This window comes from Aotus nancymaae, unplaced genomic scaffold (assembly GCF_030222135.1).
Source record: "Aotus nancymaae isolate 86718 unplaced genomic scaffold, 86718_ANA_hifiasm-v0.15.2.pri h1tg000010l, whole genome shotgun sequence".
Classification (NCBI taxonomy): Eukaryota; Metazoa; Chordata; class Mammalia; order Primates; family Aotidae; genus Aotus; species Aotus nancymaae.
The window spans coordinates 23,097,039-23,113,690 of record NW_026988421.1 but is presented as its reverse complement, the minus strand read 5'-3'; the positions used below and the strand labels follow the sequence as shown (position 1 = coordinate 23,113,690).

The 16,652-nt window shown below is 37.7% G+C and overlaps 1 pseudogene; it reads left to right on the top strand.

Moving 5' to 3' along the window:
- The first annotated feature begins 6,960 nt into the window (after positions 1–6,960).
- On the top strand, positions 6,961–7,441 carry LOC110567439 (large ribosomal subunit protein eL21-like; annotated as a pseudogene).
- Positions 7,442–16,652: the final 9,211 nt, after the last annotated feature.

Below are 16,652 nucleotides of genomic sequence, written 5' to 3'. Positions count from 1 at the left end.
ATTAGTATTTATTCTTTAAAAATATACACTGTAACCATTGTGGAAAACAGTGTGGCGATTCCTCAAGGACCTAGAAATAGAAATTCCATTTGACCCAGCAATCCCATTACTGGGTATATATCCAAAGGATTATAAATCGTTCTACTATAAGGACACATGCACACGAATGTTCATTGCAGCACAGTTTACAATAGCAAAGACCTGGAACCAACCCAAATGCCCATCGATGATAGACTGGACAGGAAAAATGTGGCACATATACACCATGGAATATTATGCAGCCATCAAAAACGATGAGTTCGCGTCCTTTGTAGGGACATGGATGAACCTGGAAACCATCATTCTCAGCAAACTGACACAAGAACAGAAAATCAAACACCACATGTTCTCACTCATAGGTGGGTGTTGAACAATGAGAACACATGGACACAGGGAGGGGAGCACTATACACTGGGGTCTGTTGTGGGTGAGGGGGGGGGATAGAGGGGGTGGGGAGTTGGGGAGGGATAGCATGGGGAGAAATGCCAGATATAGGTGAAGGGGAGGAAGGCAGCAAATCACACTGCCACGTATGTACCTATGCAACAACCTTGCATGTTTTTCACATGTACCCCAAAACCTAAAATGCAATAAAAAAAAAAAAATATATATATATATATATATACACTGTAGATTTTGCATTTTTTCGGAGCTGTTTTGACGTGCTTATGTCGAAATTCACCGCTTCTCTTTATTATGATGTCTTATTATTTCTTAACATACCAAACAGAAAAATAGCCAGCAGTAAGAGATGACTTTTAATATAAGTAACAATTCTTAAAATGCCAAAATGTGTTTTACAAAAGGTGGTTATAAGGTGTCTTTCTTAGATTAGGCATTTCATTATCTTAAGAGAGTATGCAACAGATTAATGAACACAGTGGGACAGATTCATTTATGCTGTTAATTCATTTGTCCTCTTTAAAAAGTATAATTTTCAGCTGGGTGTGGTGGTTCACACCTGTAATCCCAGCACTTTGGGAGGCCAGGGTGGGTGGATCACTTGAAGTCAGGAGTTTGAGACCAGCTTGGCCAACACGGTGAAACCCAGACTCTACTAAAAGTACAAAAATTAGCTGAGCGTGGTGGCACACATCTGTAATCCCAGCTACTTGGGAGGCTGAGGCAGGAGAATTGCTTGAACTGGGGAGGCGAAGGTTGCAGTGAGCTGAGATCACACCACTGCACTCTAGCCTGGGCAACAAAGTAAGACTCTGTCTCAAAAAACAAACCAAAAAAGTATAATTTTCAGAGATTATTATGCTATATTGGTAATAATAATTACAGCTGTATTGTCAAATTCGTATACACTTGGTCTTATTTTTAACACTAGACATTCATTATTTCATTTAATGTCTGTAACTTAAGGTATCTATTGAATCTTTCATAAATTACTATACTTGTGCCAGGAAAATGGAATTTTTCCAAAGTCATCAATAAAGTGAGAAGCAAAACCAGGAGTTCAGAGAGAAGCAAGGAGATTAGAGCTGGAAAAATACCACAGAAGAGACCTTCAGAAATTTACATCATATTGTGAAATACTCAAGAAACTATATTAAGGAAGCTTTTAATGACTACTGACATTAGCAAGATGGTGGAATAAGATCATTATATTCCTAAAGAAACATAGGTACTGACAAACACTGATGGGCAGGATTACCCCTGTAGAAACCCAGGAGTCCAGAAGATAGCACCCTATTTTAACAAAAACTGGAACAAGAGACACATTTTTTTTCTTTAAGACAGCGCCTCACTTTGTCGTCCAGGCTGGAATGCAGTGGCGTGATCTCGGCTCACTACAATCTTGACCTTCTGGGCTTAAGTGATCCTCCCACCTCATTCCCACCCCCACACAAAGTAGCTGGGACTACAGGCATGCAACATCTTGCCTGGCTAATTTTTGTTTTTGTTTTTTTGTAGAGACGGGCTTTCACCATCTTCCCAGGCTGGTTTTGAACTTCTGAGCTCAAACGTTCTGCCCACCTTGGCCTCCCAAAGTGCCTGGATTACACGCAGGAGCCACTACTTGTGGCCACAATAGACACTTTGAGAAGAAATAAGAATGTCACTGAGGAGTGTAGGAGTTCTTGGTTCTTGTCTTACTTGGGAGAAAGAATTTGGCCAAGACACAGCTCGTAATGTAAGCAAAGGTTTATTGAAGGCAAACAAAGAGCAGAGAGTTTATTGAAGGACATACACTCCAAGAGAGGAGTGGGCTGACCTGACGGGAGCAGCAACAGTAGCAGCAAGGCTTCAGCGGCATAGAGTTCATTTAAAGAGGCAGAGCAGTTTTGGTAAAAGACAATGGACCGGCAACCCTGAGTTCAGCCTTGTGGTCTTTATTATGTCCGACTCTTTCCTTAAGTGCCTGTCTCTGTCTTAAGTCTTTGTTTTGTCTTTGTTTAGTTTCCTGCTTCTGCCTTTAGTTCCCACCTTTTACCTATCTAGTTACTGCTCCAGGTTTGTGGCATTCTCCCTTACTACCAGTTGATGCACATGTGCAGGCCTGGTGTTGGCTACAAATCCTACCTCACGGTGGCATTGCTCATTACTGCCACCCCAGGAAAGTCATATGGCCATTAATACACGGGTGCTTAGTGCACCTGTTTATCTCTCAGGAATTTCTTCTTTGCCCTCTTTCTGTCCTTATCAGCATGTAGATAGCTGCATTCTGATAGGTTAACAGCAGAGTGAGCAATTACTGTGTATCTTAAAGAGCATTTTTGGGGTGAGCTTTTCTGCATAGCTATTTCCCTTCCTCTCCGCTCATATGTATCATAAATGTTTCCAATAGTTTCTGGGGTTTTACATTTTCCAGATATCCTCTTTTTGGGGGCTTCCCTTCCCACTCATAACCAGCTATCCGTCCTCTCTAACAAGAGTAGTTTGTTTACTTGCATCATCCCTCTCAAAAGTCAGCACAGCTCAGTGTCATTAGATAAACAAAGTGAACAAACTCCTAGATAGACTAAGATCAAAGAGAAAATATTTAAATAATAAAACCATAAACGAAGAAGAGAATTTTTGGATACAACACCAAAAGCATAGGTACCAAGAACAAAAAGAAATAAATCAGACTACGTGAAACTAAAAATAATCAGCATGAGGGAAAATCAACTTTAAAGAATGGGAGGAAATATTTGCAAACCACATATGTGATAAAGAGTTAATATTCAAATGATCTAAGGAATTCATATGACTCAGTAGCAAAGAAACAAAAACACAAATAACCGAATTTAAAAATGGCCTAACAACCTCAATAGACATTTCTCAATGTAGTATATAAAACAGTCAAACTCATAGAAGCAGAGAGTAGAATGATTGGGGATGGGGGTAAAGGAATATGGGGAGATTTTGGTCAAGGGGTATAAAGTTAACATAAGAGGAATATGTTCTGCTGATCTAATGTGTAGCACGTTAACTACAGGTAGCAACTATACTGTACTGTGAGACTTTATTCTAAGTGTTCTCATCACAAACACAAAAAAAGTTAACTGTGTGAAATAATGGACATGTTTATTATCTTGTTTGTGATGAATATTTCACAATGCGTATTATAACAAATCATTAGGTTGTATACCTTAAATATATACAATGAAAAACAAAGCTTTACCAGATTTCACAAGGCAAATAACAGCTAATTTATAATTTTAAACCAATGTAATAGTAATAATGAACAGTCAAAATTCAGGATTAAGATCTAAATCTTATTTATATAATAAGCTATGAGCCCTGTGATTCTGTACTTAATAATTTTTTTATATATACATACACATGAAACAACTTTGCAAAAGTTACATCAGTGATAAAATTGTAACAGTAAGCTAAGCTAACCCAACCCCCATCTTGTCCTTCCTTTAATTATTACTGGGCTATTGGGCTAAGCTAACTTTGGAAGACATTTAGGCTATAGTTTAAATGATAATAGGTATTGCACAAAACGCAATGACTTTTGGAAAGCTAATGGGAGGCCATTAGGCTGGAGGAAGGAGAAGAACCTGTGTACTGCTAAAGCACAGACACAAATGGTGGTCAGCCATTATTTGTGAGGTTGTACATATGCAACTTCCCCAATTACTACTGAAAATAACATCACTATTGTATATTAGCCTTTTGAGATATCTTTTCAGGTTTTTTGCATGTTTGACACCCATGGCTTCACTTTGACAGGCAATCCAGCTCCAGTGGCCCTAACCAGAAGCAATTCAGCCTTTAGGAGGACAGCTCTGACCACACCCAATCATGATTTCGTCTCCACCCCAACCAATTAGCAGCAAGCACCTGTTACCTGAGCACCCCCACCCCTTGCCCCAAACTGCCTTTGAAAAACCCCTAACCTATGATCTTTCAATGAGGTTATTTGAGTCCGAACTCCATCTCCCATGCGGTGTGGCTGGCCTATTGCTTATGAAACTCTTTCCCTATGATGATGCCATGGTCTTTCTTTATGCAGTGGGCAGGATGAATCCCTTGATTGGCTACATATATTTGGACTTTGTTCCCATTTTCTGGCACATAACTTCTAAAACCCTTGTAATCTCCAAAGCTAAGTGTCTTTTTATATGTTAATGAGATCACCGAAGGCTGGGTCTTCTAGATAGCCTTGGGTTGGAGCCTGGTTGCCAGAGAAACTAAACACATACTTAGAGGGCTGGAACTTTCAGTCATAACCCTGACCTCCAGGGAAAGGAGAGGGGCTTAAGGTTGAGCTCCTCACCAGTGGACAATAATTTAATCTCTTAAGTTTATGTTGACCAAAAAAAAAAGCCAAATTCTGTAAAACATTTTAAGAGGTTTATTCTGAGCCAAATATGAGTGATCATGGCCCATCTCACAGCCTGAAGAGTTCCTGAGAATATGTGCCCAAGGTGGTTGGGTTATAGCTTGGTTTTATACATCTTAGGAAGACAGAAGTCACAGGTTAAGACTTAAAAGGGATATACTGGTTCAGCCTTGAAAGGTGAGATGGCTTGAAGTAGGGAGAGTCAAAGATCTTTTGATTGGCAATTGGTTGAAAGAGTTAAGCTTTGCCTTAACTGGAGAAGTTCAAATCAGCATTTAAAAAAATGCTGTGTTAGGATAAGGGAGGTTGTGCAAGCTAAGGTTTTTTTTGTTTTGTTTTGTTTTTTAGACAGTCTTGCACTGTCTCCAAGGCTGGAGTGCAGTGGCACAATCTCCACTCACTGCAACCTCTGCTTCCTGGGTTCAACTGATTCTCCTGCCTCAGTCTCCTGAGTAGCTGGGATTACAGGTGCCTGCCACCATGCTCAGCTAATTTTTTGTACTTTTAGTAGAGATGGGGTTTCACCATGTTATCCAGGATGGTCTCAATCTCCTGACCTTGTTATCTGCCCGCCTCCCAAAGTTTTGGGATTACAGGTGTGAGCCACTGTACCTGGTGCCAAGGTTCTTTTTATGTGAATGAAGCTCCCAGGTAGCAGGTTTCAGAGAGAATAGATGGTAAATTTCTCTTACAGGACCTTAAAAAGTGTCAGACTTGGTTAAATCTCTCCTAGATCAGGTAAAGACCTGGAAAGGGATGGGTATTCTCTACAAAATGCAAATTTCCCCCATAAAAGATGACTTTGCAGGGTCATTTCAAAATATGTCAAATAGATATATTCTGGAGTAAAATACTTTTATTTCCATGAGGGCTTGCTATCTGTCACATGATGCTAAACTGGGGTCAGGTTGGAATTAGATATATATCGCTACAAAGAGTCCATTGTCAGTCTTAAGATCACTGATCTCTATTTTAAGGTTAATGCTGGTCAGTTGGACCTAAACTCCAAAGGGAGGAGGGTGTGATGAGGCATGTTCCACCTCCCTTATTGTCATGGCCTGAAATAGTTTTTCAGCTTTCTTTGGCATTCCTTTGGCCAAGGTGGAGGGGTCTACTCAGTCAATTGTGAGGCTTAGAATTTTATTTTTGGTTTATATCTACTTAATGAATCCTTCATAAAACCCCAAAAGGGACAGGTCCAGAGAGCATCTGGATAGCTGAACACATGGAGGTATCTGGAGGGTGGTGTACCCAGAAAGGGTAAAGAAGCCCCACACCCTTTCTCCCATACCTTGTCCTACACATCTCTTCCATCTGGCTGTCCATCTGTATCTTTTGTAACAGTCTTTTTAAGAAATGAGTAACAATAAGTAAAACATTTTCCTGAATTCAAGCAAATTACTCAAACCCAAAGAGAGGGTCATGGAAACCTTGACTTATAGCTGGTCAGTTAGAGGTATAGCTCACAACCTGGGAGTTGTGATTGGCATCTGATGTGGGGGCAGCCTTGTAACACTCAACCCTCAACCTGTGGGATCTTCAGAGCCCTCCACTGACGAGCTCAGGAAATGTGCCTGCAACCCAATCTGAGTCACTGCTATCACATGTAGGCAATGCAGTATGGATCCTGTCAAAAACTCAGGCTTACATTTCTCATGTGTGAACATGCAGTCATTATTTTATTAATTCATTTAAACATCTATTTTTTATAATAACCAGAACACTTAAGCTATATAGCTTATGATGGCACAGTATGTATTGATTTCACACTTATTGATTAAACATTTATTCTAAACTAACACAATTGTTGAAAAGGTTTATTTTACTTAAGAAATTCCTAAGTGGTATCTAAATATCTGATCATTATAGGGTATTTCAAGACAATCCATTTGTTAGAGAGTATTTGTCTATGAGGTACAAGCTCTTTCAAAACTTAGTTCTCTCTCAATTATCTCAGATTTTAAAACAAATGATTTTTCTTCTCAAGGAAACTCATGCTTTGGGTTTATCCCAAAAATATTTTAAGCTTCTCTCTTTTCCTCCCCTCCTTCCTCTAGTTGTCTTTCCTTAAATAAGAAAGAATTAAGGCATTAATTAAAATATAAAAGTCGGGAACCGCCATCTTCCAGTAATTCGCCAAAATGACAAACACAACGGGAAAGAGGGGAGGCACTCGATACATGTTCTCTAGGCCTTTTAGAAAACATGGAGTTGTTCCTTTGGCCACGTATATGTGAATCTATAAGAAAGGTGATATTGTAGACATCAAGGGAATGGGTACTGTTCAAAAAGGAATGCCCCACAAATGTTATCATGGCAAAACTGGAAGAGTCTACAACGTTACCCAGCATGCTGTTGGCATTGTTGTAAACAAACAAGGGCAAGATTCTTGACAAGAGAATTAATGTGCGTATTGAGCACATCAAGCACTCTAAGAGCCGAGATAGCTTCCTAAAACATGTGAAGGAAAATGATCAGAAAAAGAAAGAAGCCAAAGAGAAAGGTACCTGGGTCCAACTGAAGCGCCAGCCTGCTCCACCCAGAGAAGCACACTTTGTGAGAACCAATGGAAAGGAGCGTGAGCTGCTGGAACCTATTCCCTATGAATTCATGGCATAATAGGTGTTAAAAAAATAAATAAATAAAAGACCTCTGGACTGTAAAAAAAAAAAAAAAATATATATATATATATATATATAAAAGTCTACAGATGACTTGCCCAACTAACAATACCAAATGTCTAATCATGGAAGGGAATATTTTGCTTACTGAATGACTAATTACAAACTAAATATTAATGCAAGGATATTCTTTTTAAGTGTATTGTAAGGATGGTTTGAAATTCCCTTAAACTGAATAATGTTTATGCTAACTGAAGTTCATATACTTCAGTTATATGAAGTTCATGTAACTGAACTTCAAGAACAGAAAATTGTATGAACTCTAAAACCTAAAGTGTGGAACTGTATTTTACTTTGAATCATAGTTGTATCTCTACCTCTTTCTATGGGAGAGAGATTTTATAACATATTAAATAACCTCCATAGATGTAAATGTAGTTCAGTTTGATGGAATTTCTCTTATGGAAAATTTAGAAATAGTACAATTAGTTAAAGTTTACTTATTAGGGCAAGAAATAGGGATAGAGTCCTTAATTTTATATACAATCAGAGATATAGATCATATAAGTTGGCTATTTTTTCGTTTTTCTTTTCTGCTTTCTGAAAGTGAAATAAAGCTATATTGACAAAACAGAGGAGAAGTCACATGTTGCATAAATCTCTTTTACATTTTATTCTGGTTGGAAATTCAACTATCAGTTACTTGGCTCTCTACAATCATCTACATTTTTATTTTACTTTTAATATCCTTGAACTTATTCCAGAAAAAACACAAAACTGAACCAAATAAACTAAACAAATTAAATGCCTATTCTTTGACATGCAAAATGGATTGAGGTCTTCGATTTTATTATTATTTAAAATGTCAGCAATGTTTTGCCTGCTGGGAGCATGCATTTTCTATTTTTCAGTCTTTCTCAAAACAACTTATTGCATGTTTCATGAATCATAATGGCCAAGGTTCTTAGTCAATGTTTTTCAAAATTAAGAAACAAACAAACATGAAGCTCATGGTGGCGTTTTCTTAAGTGGTTGTGGCACATGCGGTGTTGTCAAGTGTTTCCAGGAAACAATGCAATGAGAGAAACAGTCTTGTAATAATTTTTCTCTTATGTGTGACCTTCAGATGGAGAAATAATAGGAATTCATGGAAGGAGCAATCTGAGTTCCCTAACAGTCTGTTAATCACCCATTAAATCTGGAAACATAAATAATAATATGGTTATTATTAATTTTAACATGGGAAATGTATTTGATAACATGATGTGTATATGCCTAATTTCCATCCTTGGGGATACCGGTATACTCAATTCATAGGCTGTCCTTTCATTCTGTGTGGCATCATCTATGATTTTTAAATTAATTATTGTTCTTTCTCTTTCTCTATCTCTCTCCCCTCCCATAAACTCCATTTTGAGAGTTAGCAGCATATTATCATCATGATGAAGAAAGATATAATATCGGGAAGTTTTCCAAATAAGTGGGCTGCAGAAATCATCATGGTGGACTGAACACAGCCTGGCCCATCCAAGAAAGGCTCTGTAATCCCAGACCCTCTCAGCTACTGAGCAGCATGTACTAGCGGCTTAATAGCATCTACTTTTCTGCACACAGATTCCATTCTCAGTGGACATTCAGCCCCTTATAGAAGTAGATAACTAATGTGAAGTGGTTCGTTAACACTGGATTTACTATGATTTCTGGCAACCCAAATGGCTTTGGCTCGAATAATAGTATAATACTACCTCGTTCCACTGGGTTCCAATGGGTTCCAATGGGTTCTCTTCTAATCCATTTTCAATTTAGTTGTTCTGATTATTTATTTCAGAGTAAGGCAAAATCTATGAAAAGCATCAGTAATCGCTTTCCCAAATTACAACTTTGTAAGATTGCCTCCCAGAAGACACAGGGAGAAGAGGACAGGGTGCAATCTCTGTTTAAAGAAAAATATGGATAGGAAAATGAAGCATTTAGTATGACATATCACATGCTAAAATCAAAATAATGTTTCTGAGAAAGTAATGCTATGTTAGGAAATAAATTGGAAAGATTTTGGGGGCATAGTCTCGCATACACTTCAGCCTTGGGATCCAAATGTCAAAATTATATCCTTGTCTATATCTATGTCTATTTCTGTATCTGTAACATCTACGTTTTTACTCCTGCAGTCTTAATGTCTTCCTTTGCAGGCTGCACATAGAGAGCACTCAGACTTTTTTGTTTTACCTGGGGGATCAAATATTTTCTTTCTGAATGATTCTTTAGTATCCAAGTGCTTGATTATTGTTTTTAACAATGGCATAATCAGAATACAGATAATCATTTTAGATCGCAATTTCATTTTCCAAGCTATAAACCTAGACTATAGATAGACTATTTGTATACACAAAGCACAAAAACAGGCAGAAAAAAAGAGACGAGAACAAGTGAGTAAATAGAAAACAATTAAGATGGTAGATTTAAAACACAGCCTTATCAATAATCACTTTAAATTAAACGGTTTACGTAGCCCAATTGAAAGATTATCAGTTTGGCACAAAAAGCAAGACACAGGTGTTTGTGGTCTTAATAAAATCCACTGGAAATATAAAGAAAGACAGAAATTGGTTAACTGGATGGAAAAGAATCTCACTCTAGCACGAATTAAATAAAAGCTAGAGTGGCTATATAAATATCATAAAGCTAGATTTCAGAGCAAAGAATATTATCAGAAATGAAGACAGTCATTTTCTAATGACGTTGATAATGGCAATTTATTAAACACATGCAAGAAATCTGAACGCTTATGTTCCTCTGTGCAAGTCTCTCCTCTTCTGTATTCTGCCCTGAGAACTCGAGCTGCCTTTGTTTCCCCTGACTCTCAGCTCTGTCTGCTCAACTCAAGGAGACTGCCAGGGGTACTGGGTGGCCCCTGCCGTACCATGACTTAGATATGCTCTCCCAGCAGTAAATTGTTAGTCAAAGAGTTCACTGTGTTCATTCTTATTTTCAGGGGTCACTGTCTTCTGCTGTCTGATGTCCAATATCTTGAAAATTGTTGTTTCATGTATTTTACGTTTTAAGTTGCTTTGTGCAGGAAGGCAAATGTAGCTCTAGTTTCTCCTGCTTTGCTGGAACTGAAATCTCCTATTTACTTTTAAATTTCAGTGATTCACTTGCTCAACCAATCTATCCTGAATGTTGGACTCATACACACACACACTCACTCCACACACATACACGCATATATACATATATATATACCACATGTTTGTGGCCCCTCAAATTTATAAATTTATATAAATTATAATGATAATATTCTTTGCTCTGAAATCCAGCTTTATGATATTTATATAGTTTCTTCTTGAAACCAAATCCCCAGTGTGATGGTATTTTGATTCTCTTCAAAGATGGGAATCTTTGAAGATGGTCAGATCATGAGGGTGGATCTCTTATGAATGAGACACATACCCTTATATAAGGTGCTTCAGAGACCTCTCTCCCCCTTCTGCCATGTGAAGACACAGTGAAGAGGTGGTTGTCTATGAACCAGAAGTGGGCCCTCAATAGACACAAAAGCTGCTGTCACTTTGATCTTGGTCTTCCCAGAATTCAGAACTGTAGAAAAGTAATTTTGTTGTTTTACAATCTTTCCACTCTATGGTATTTTTATTATAGTAGCCCAAATGGACTAAGAGATGTATATATTCTCTCTCATAAAGATATGAAAGAGATGAGAGACATACAGAGGGAGAGAAGGAGAGAGAGAGAGAGAGAGGGAGAGAGAGAGAGAGAGACAGAGAGAGAGAGAAGGAGAGAGAGAAACTTCACACACTAAGCTAGTCCCCAAGAATAAAGAAAAACTGAAATATAGGCTATAGGCCCTGGCATTGTAAGCTTACAGCTCTGTGGAAGATTAAAAAAAAATTGAATTAGAAATAGTGTAATAAAGAGTAAAAAATTAAACAATGAAGTAAAAATCATTGATTTATAAGGAGAATATGGTAGGAAATGATATTTGAACCTGTTTTGGGGTCTAGGGAAAGAAATGGGAGTGAGGGATTCTCAGAGGAAACAATGTGCTAGTGTGCATAGGTGCAGATCATTTGAAAGACTGACACTTTAAAAAAAAAGTTAAGTTCTTTCTTTGTAACTGTAGAAATGGGTCCTTCTATGTTGCCCAGGCTGGAGTGCAGTGGCTATTCACAGGCGTCATCATAGCACACTACAGCCTTGAACTCCTGGCCTCAGAACTTCTCCTGCCTTAGACTTCTGAGTAGCTGGGACTACAGGCACATGTCACTGCACTCAGCTTGGAAGCATGAAATTTTAAATGGACATGGAATCAAAGAATATACTTGGGGGAAACTGGTAGATAATGCCAGAAATCTGACAGATCATGAAGAGCCTGGTATGAATCCTAAGGAGTTTGAGATTCATACTCTGAGATTTAGGAAGCCATCATGGGATTTTAAACAGGGAAGAAACAATTTATTTGCATTTTAGTAAAATCAGACTGATAACAGCAGTGACGTGGATAATAAGAAAAAAGACTGAAGTCAATAGATTTGTGGTTCTTGTAATAATTCAGTTGGGAAAAAATACATTGGTAACTTCTGTGGTTAATAAAGGGTTGATAGCTTGAGAAATAATGTTGAATGCAAATTCAGCATCTGTTGGTGATGATTAGATATGATATCTGAGAAAAAAAAATTCAAAGAATTTCTGTGCTTGGATACTAAAGAGAGTAATGCCATATTCTGGGATGATGAAATTCAGCATCTATTGGTGATGATTAGATGTGATATCTGAGAAAAAAAATTAAAAGAATTTCTGTGCTTGGATACTAAAGAGAGTGATGCCATATACTGGGATGACGAATACTGAATGAGATTGTTGGAAGGAAAACAGAAGTTCTGGACAGGATGTGTTGATTGATGGAGCTAATGGATTTTCAGCTGATGGTGTACAGGAGAATGTTAGAAATACCAAGTGGAAATACTCTTTTAAAACCCAAGCTAGTCATTTTTTCCCCAAATAATAGTGGTGTATGTTTCACAGCAGAGATGAGGCAGAAGGTGGGTCTGGAGACATGAAATTGGGAAGGATTACAGAAGAGTAAATTAGAAGATAAAGAACAGGGACATGGTGCAGGGAAGAGACGGGGAAGATGACAGACAATTTTAAAACATTTATTTTTCACAAAACTTGCTCTTGGTTTTGAAGGCTATGAAGTCAGTTCAAGTTCCTTGTTCTCAGAAGGATATCTCCGCTAATTGGAATTCCACTTTTTATGAAAACTGGGATTCATATTAATGGCTTTTATAGACGAGTGCAATGGGTTTTGGGTAGTTGTTTTAATGCCAAAAAGGACAGGCATCTCCACAGTGCTGTATTATTGTTTATAATGGCTCTCTATGGCCACCGATGAGCGACATGGTGGATATGGATGAGAACCTCTATCATAAAGATTTTCACCAGTCTCCTGTAGCTCAGCGGTTAGCTTTAAAGCCCCATCACCACTCAAATCAGCTGTCATAGTATATATCACTATCCATCTGTCCCTTCCACCTTGAATTATTTTGGGACTAAGCTATTTGGAACCAGGCCAGCAAACAATGATAGAACACAGAGCTTTTGAGGAGAACCAAGCATGTTCTCCTGGAAAACTCGCAGCTCACGAAGTCAAGGGGAATGATGGAAAAAAAGGCACAATCATTATAAATGGTGAGTAGAGTGAAGGGAGGCAGATTTCTTGCCTCAGAGCCGCACCAGGGACATCAGTCATCTTGTAGCTTTCCATAAAAGCTTGGCCAGCAGCAATGACACCTGTACTTAACCACCAAGGTGATATATGATCTAATTTCAACCTCAAAATTGGGGCTTGCTCCAGAGTAAACAAGTCCCAATTGTTATATCCACTCTCTTTGGCCTTGTTGGTTAGTTGGCAAACCGGAAATAGGGGTGAGGGGGCCCTAAAATGGATATTGCTTATTAACATGCAGTAGTAAAAAGCTTAAAGGTCAGAAAGCAAACATCAACCTTTGCTTTGCTTCCTTCCTTTCTTCTTCCTGCCTTTGTTTTTCTCTCTCTTTTCCCCTTCTTCCCCCATCTCTCTCTCTTTTATTCTTTTTTCCCTCTTTCCTTCCTTTTGATTTAAATAAAAATCCCATCCCAGATAAGACTGAAATAAAGTTTTTCATGTTTTTAAGTGGCAGAACACAATTTCTGTTCTCAATTTCCTTGTAAAGAGTTTAATAAGAAAAATTTGGGAGTTTTGTAATTCCCAGTAGTACAATGTCCTATGCTTATAAGCCTCACTCCATCTAGAAGCAAAGAGCTGCAGTGCGATCAAAGAGAATGGGAATACTTTACAGGTGTACTGATGTCTGCATGACAAAGTAGAAGAAGAACAGGAGCCAAATGAGAAGTGTAGCAATGGACAGGCTTGTTAAATATAGAATTAAAAGGTAAGGGCAGCTGATTCTGAGCAAATGCTTTGAATCAACCAGGAATCATGCCTTAAAGTCAATTAAAACCACAGGTTCCAAAATAGCACTTCTGACCACAAAGTAAGGATAGTTATGTAAGTATAGTATAGAAAGGACAGGCGAGCACCCACCAGCATCCTTAACAACACAAATATTGGTGACAAATGCATCATAAATATAAATCGTAAATGGAGATCATGAGGCAAAGAAGGACATTACATAATGGTAAAAGGATTAATGCAACAAAAAGAGCTAACGATCCTAAATATATATGCACCCAATACAGGAGCACCCAGATACATAAGCCAAGTTCTTTCTTAATGACTTATAAAGAGACTTAGAATCCCACACAATAATAGTGGGAGACTGTAACATCACATTGTCAATATTAGACAGATCAATGAGACAGAAAATTAACAAGGATATCCAGGACTTGAACTCAGACCCAGAGCAAGTAAACTTAATAAACATTTATAGATCAAATACACAAAACATACATTCTTATCAGTACCACATCACACCTATTCCAAAAGTGACTACATAATTGGAAGTAAATCACTCCTCAGTAATTGCATAGCATTTCACAGGTTTAAATGAAATATTGGTTGGCTGCTTGTTTGTTATTTTCTTCCCTTATTCCTTCCTGTATCCATTGTTAAGCACAATTATTTGCATAAAAGAGGTTTTCAATACCCATTTCTAGACTGCATTCTAGCCTGGGCAATAAAGCAATACTCCCGTTCTCTCTCCCTCTTTCTCTTCCTTTTTCTTCCTCTCCTTCATTCTTTTTTCTTTCTTTCTTTCTCTCTTTCTTTCTTCCTCAAAAAAAAAAATATATATATATATAATGGATGAATAGAGACATCCAATGAACAGAGCATGTCACAAAAGTTATGTGTAAATTACATTTTTGGAACTTGGAATATATTTCCCCATAGGGAAATTGTATTGTGCTTTTTTTTAAAGGCATGACCAAATGATGAAATAAATGGATAATAAAGCTCCCAAGCCAGCACACACACACACACACACACACACACACACACACACACACACACACAAAATAAAAAATAAACGGAGATCATTAACTGTTTCAGATCTGAAGCAGTAAAAAAAAAAAAAAAAGATCAAATTCATCATTCATATGTCCTTCCATCAAGGGCAATAATTTGTTACCGATGCGATGGTCTAGCCTAATTAAACCATTAGTGTCCATTAAAATGTGTTTTTGTTTTCTCATTTTTGTTTTAACCTCATATATTTTATCACTTCAAATCAAGACTTTCCTCAAGTTCTGTTTTTTACGATTAACCATTAACTTTACGCATGTGATAAATAAATTTCTTTTCACAGAAGTAAGTAGACCCCTACTTTATTAATTTGCTGAATGTCCCTCTTTCCCTTAATTCATCGATTTACTGAATGTTCTTCTAAACTCGAGGTATTCGACAGAGTTTCATCAGAAGCTTCGATATTTTGTGACTTCAGAATATGCTAGAACTAGATTATCTATCACTGAGTAAAAGTTTTTGAGGGTTATTCAAATTCTCCACTTAAGAGTGTAAAAGAAAGGTATATCTATTGGAAAATCACTTCCATCTCTTCCATACCTTTATTAAGTAAATGCGCAACTAGCCTCTTTAGTACTCCAGGCAATTTATATTCTCAAGCACAATTTGTTGCCTGTTTAAAATATATCTTCATAATAAACAATTCAATTGTACCACTGGCCGGTTTTCCTGGATACTTAATCAGTGCACTTACCTCATATACAGTCATTATTTCCTCAGCTTGCTTTTTAGAGATACAATCTAAGGGAAAAGAGAAAAGAAAACCTCTAGTTGAATGTTAATATGTAAAAATTCAGAGGATCATTACAATCTTGATGAATAAAAGGCACTTAGGAATAAGGGACCTGTAAACTGCCCATTCCCCAGGCTTTCTCCTGCCATTGTTGGCATGTCTTCCATGGGTCAAGTGTCTTACTTGCCTTCATTCCATTGGAAGACTTTTATTTCAGTGTAGTAGTGATGACTGAATTCTGGCTCTTGTGCATAACAAAGAAGCCAATGCCATCAGACCATGAGGCTATTTTGAGGTTACCTTCTACAGCCAGTCTTGAGGACCATATGTCTACCACCAACAGGACTCTCATTGATTTTTCACAAAAATATAATATTTAAATATATCTGCAAGACAGAAATCCTGGAAAGATCTAGTCTATCTCTTTCCTATCTGCAGAAAGTTTCAATATACTCTACAAAGCATGTGTTCATATTTATATTTATATAAATATAAATTTATAAATTTCATTTTCATTTCATAAGCAAAATGTTCAACAAAGCAAAAGATTTAAAAAAAAACAAAAAACTTGTGGGGCCAGGTGCAGTGGCTCACGCCTGTAATCCCAGCAATTTGAGAGGCCGAGGCAGGCAGATCATGAGGTCAGGAGTTCAAGACCAAAAAATGGTGAAACCCTATCACTACTAAAAATACAAAAATTATCTGGTTGTGGTGGCATGCACCTGTAATCCCAGCTACTCAGAAGGAGGCTGAGGCAGGAGAATCACTTGAACCCAGGAGGTGGAGGTTGCAGTGAGCCGAGATTGTGCCACTGCACTCCAGCCTGGGTGACAAAGTGAGACTGTCTCAAATAACAAAACAAAACAACAAAACCTTGCTTACCTTTGTTCATTTCTTCCCTCTTTGTCTGGGCACCATGGCATTCATTGGACAAGA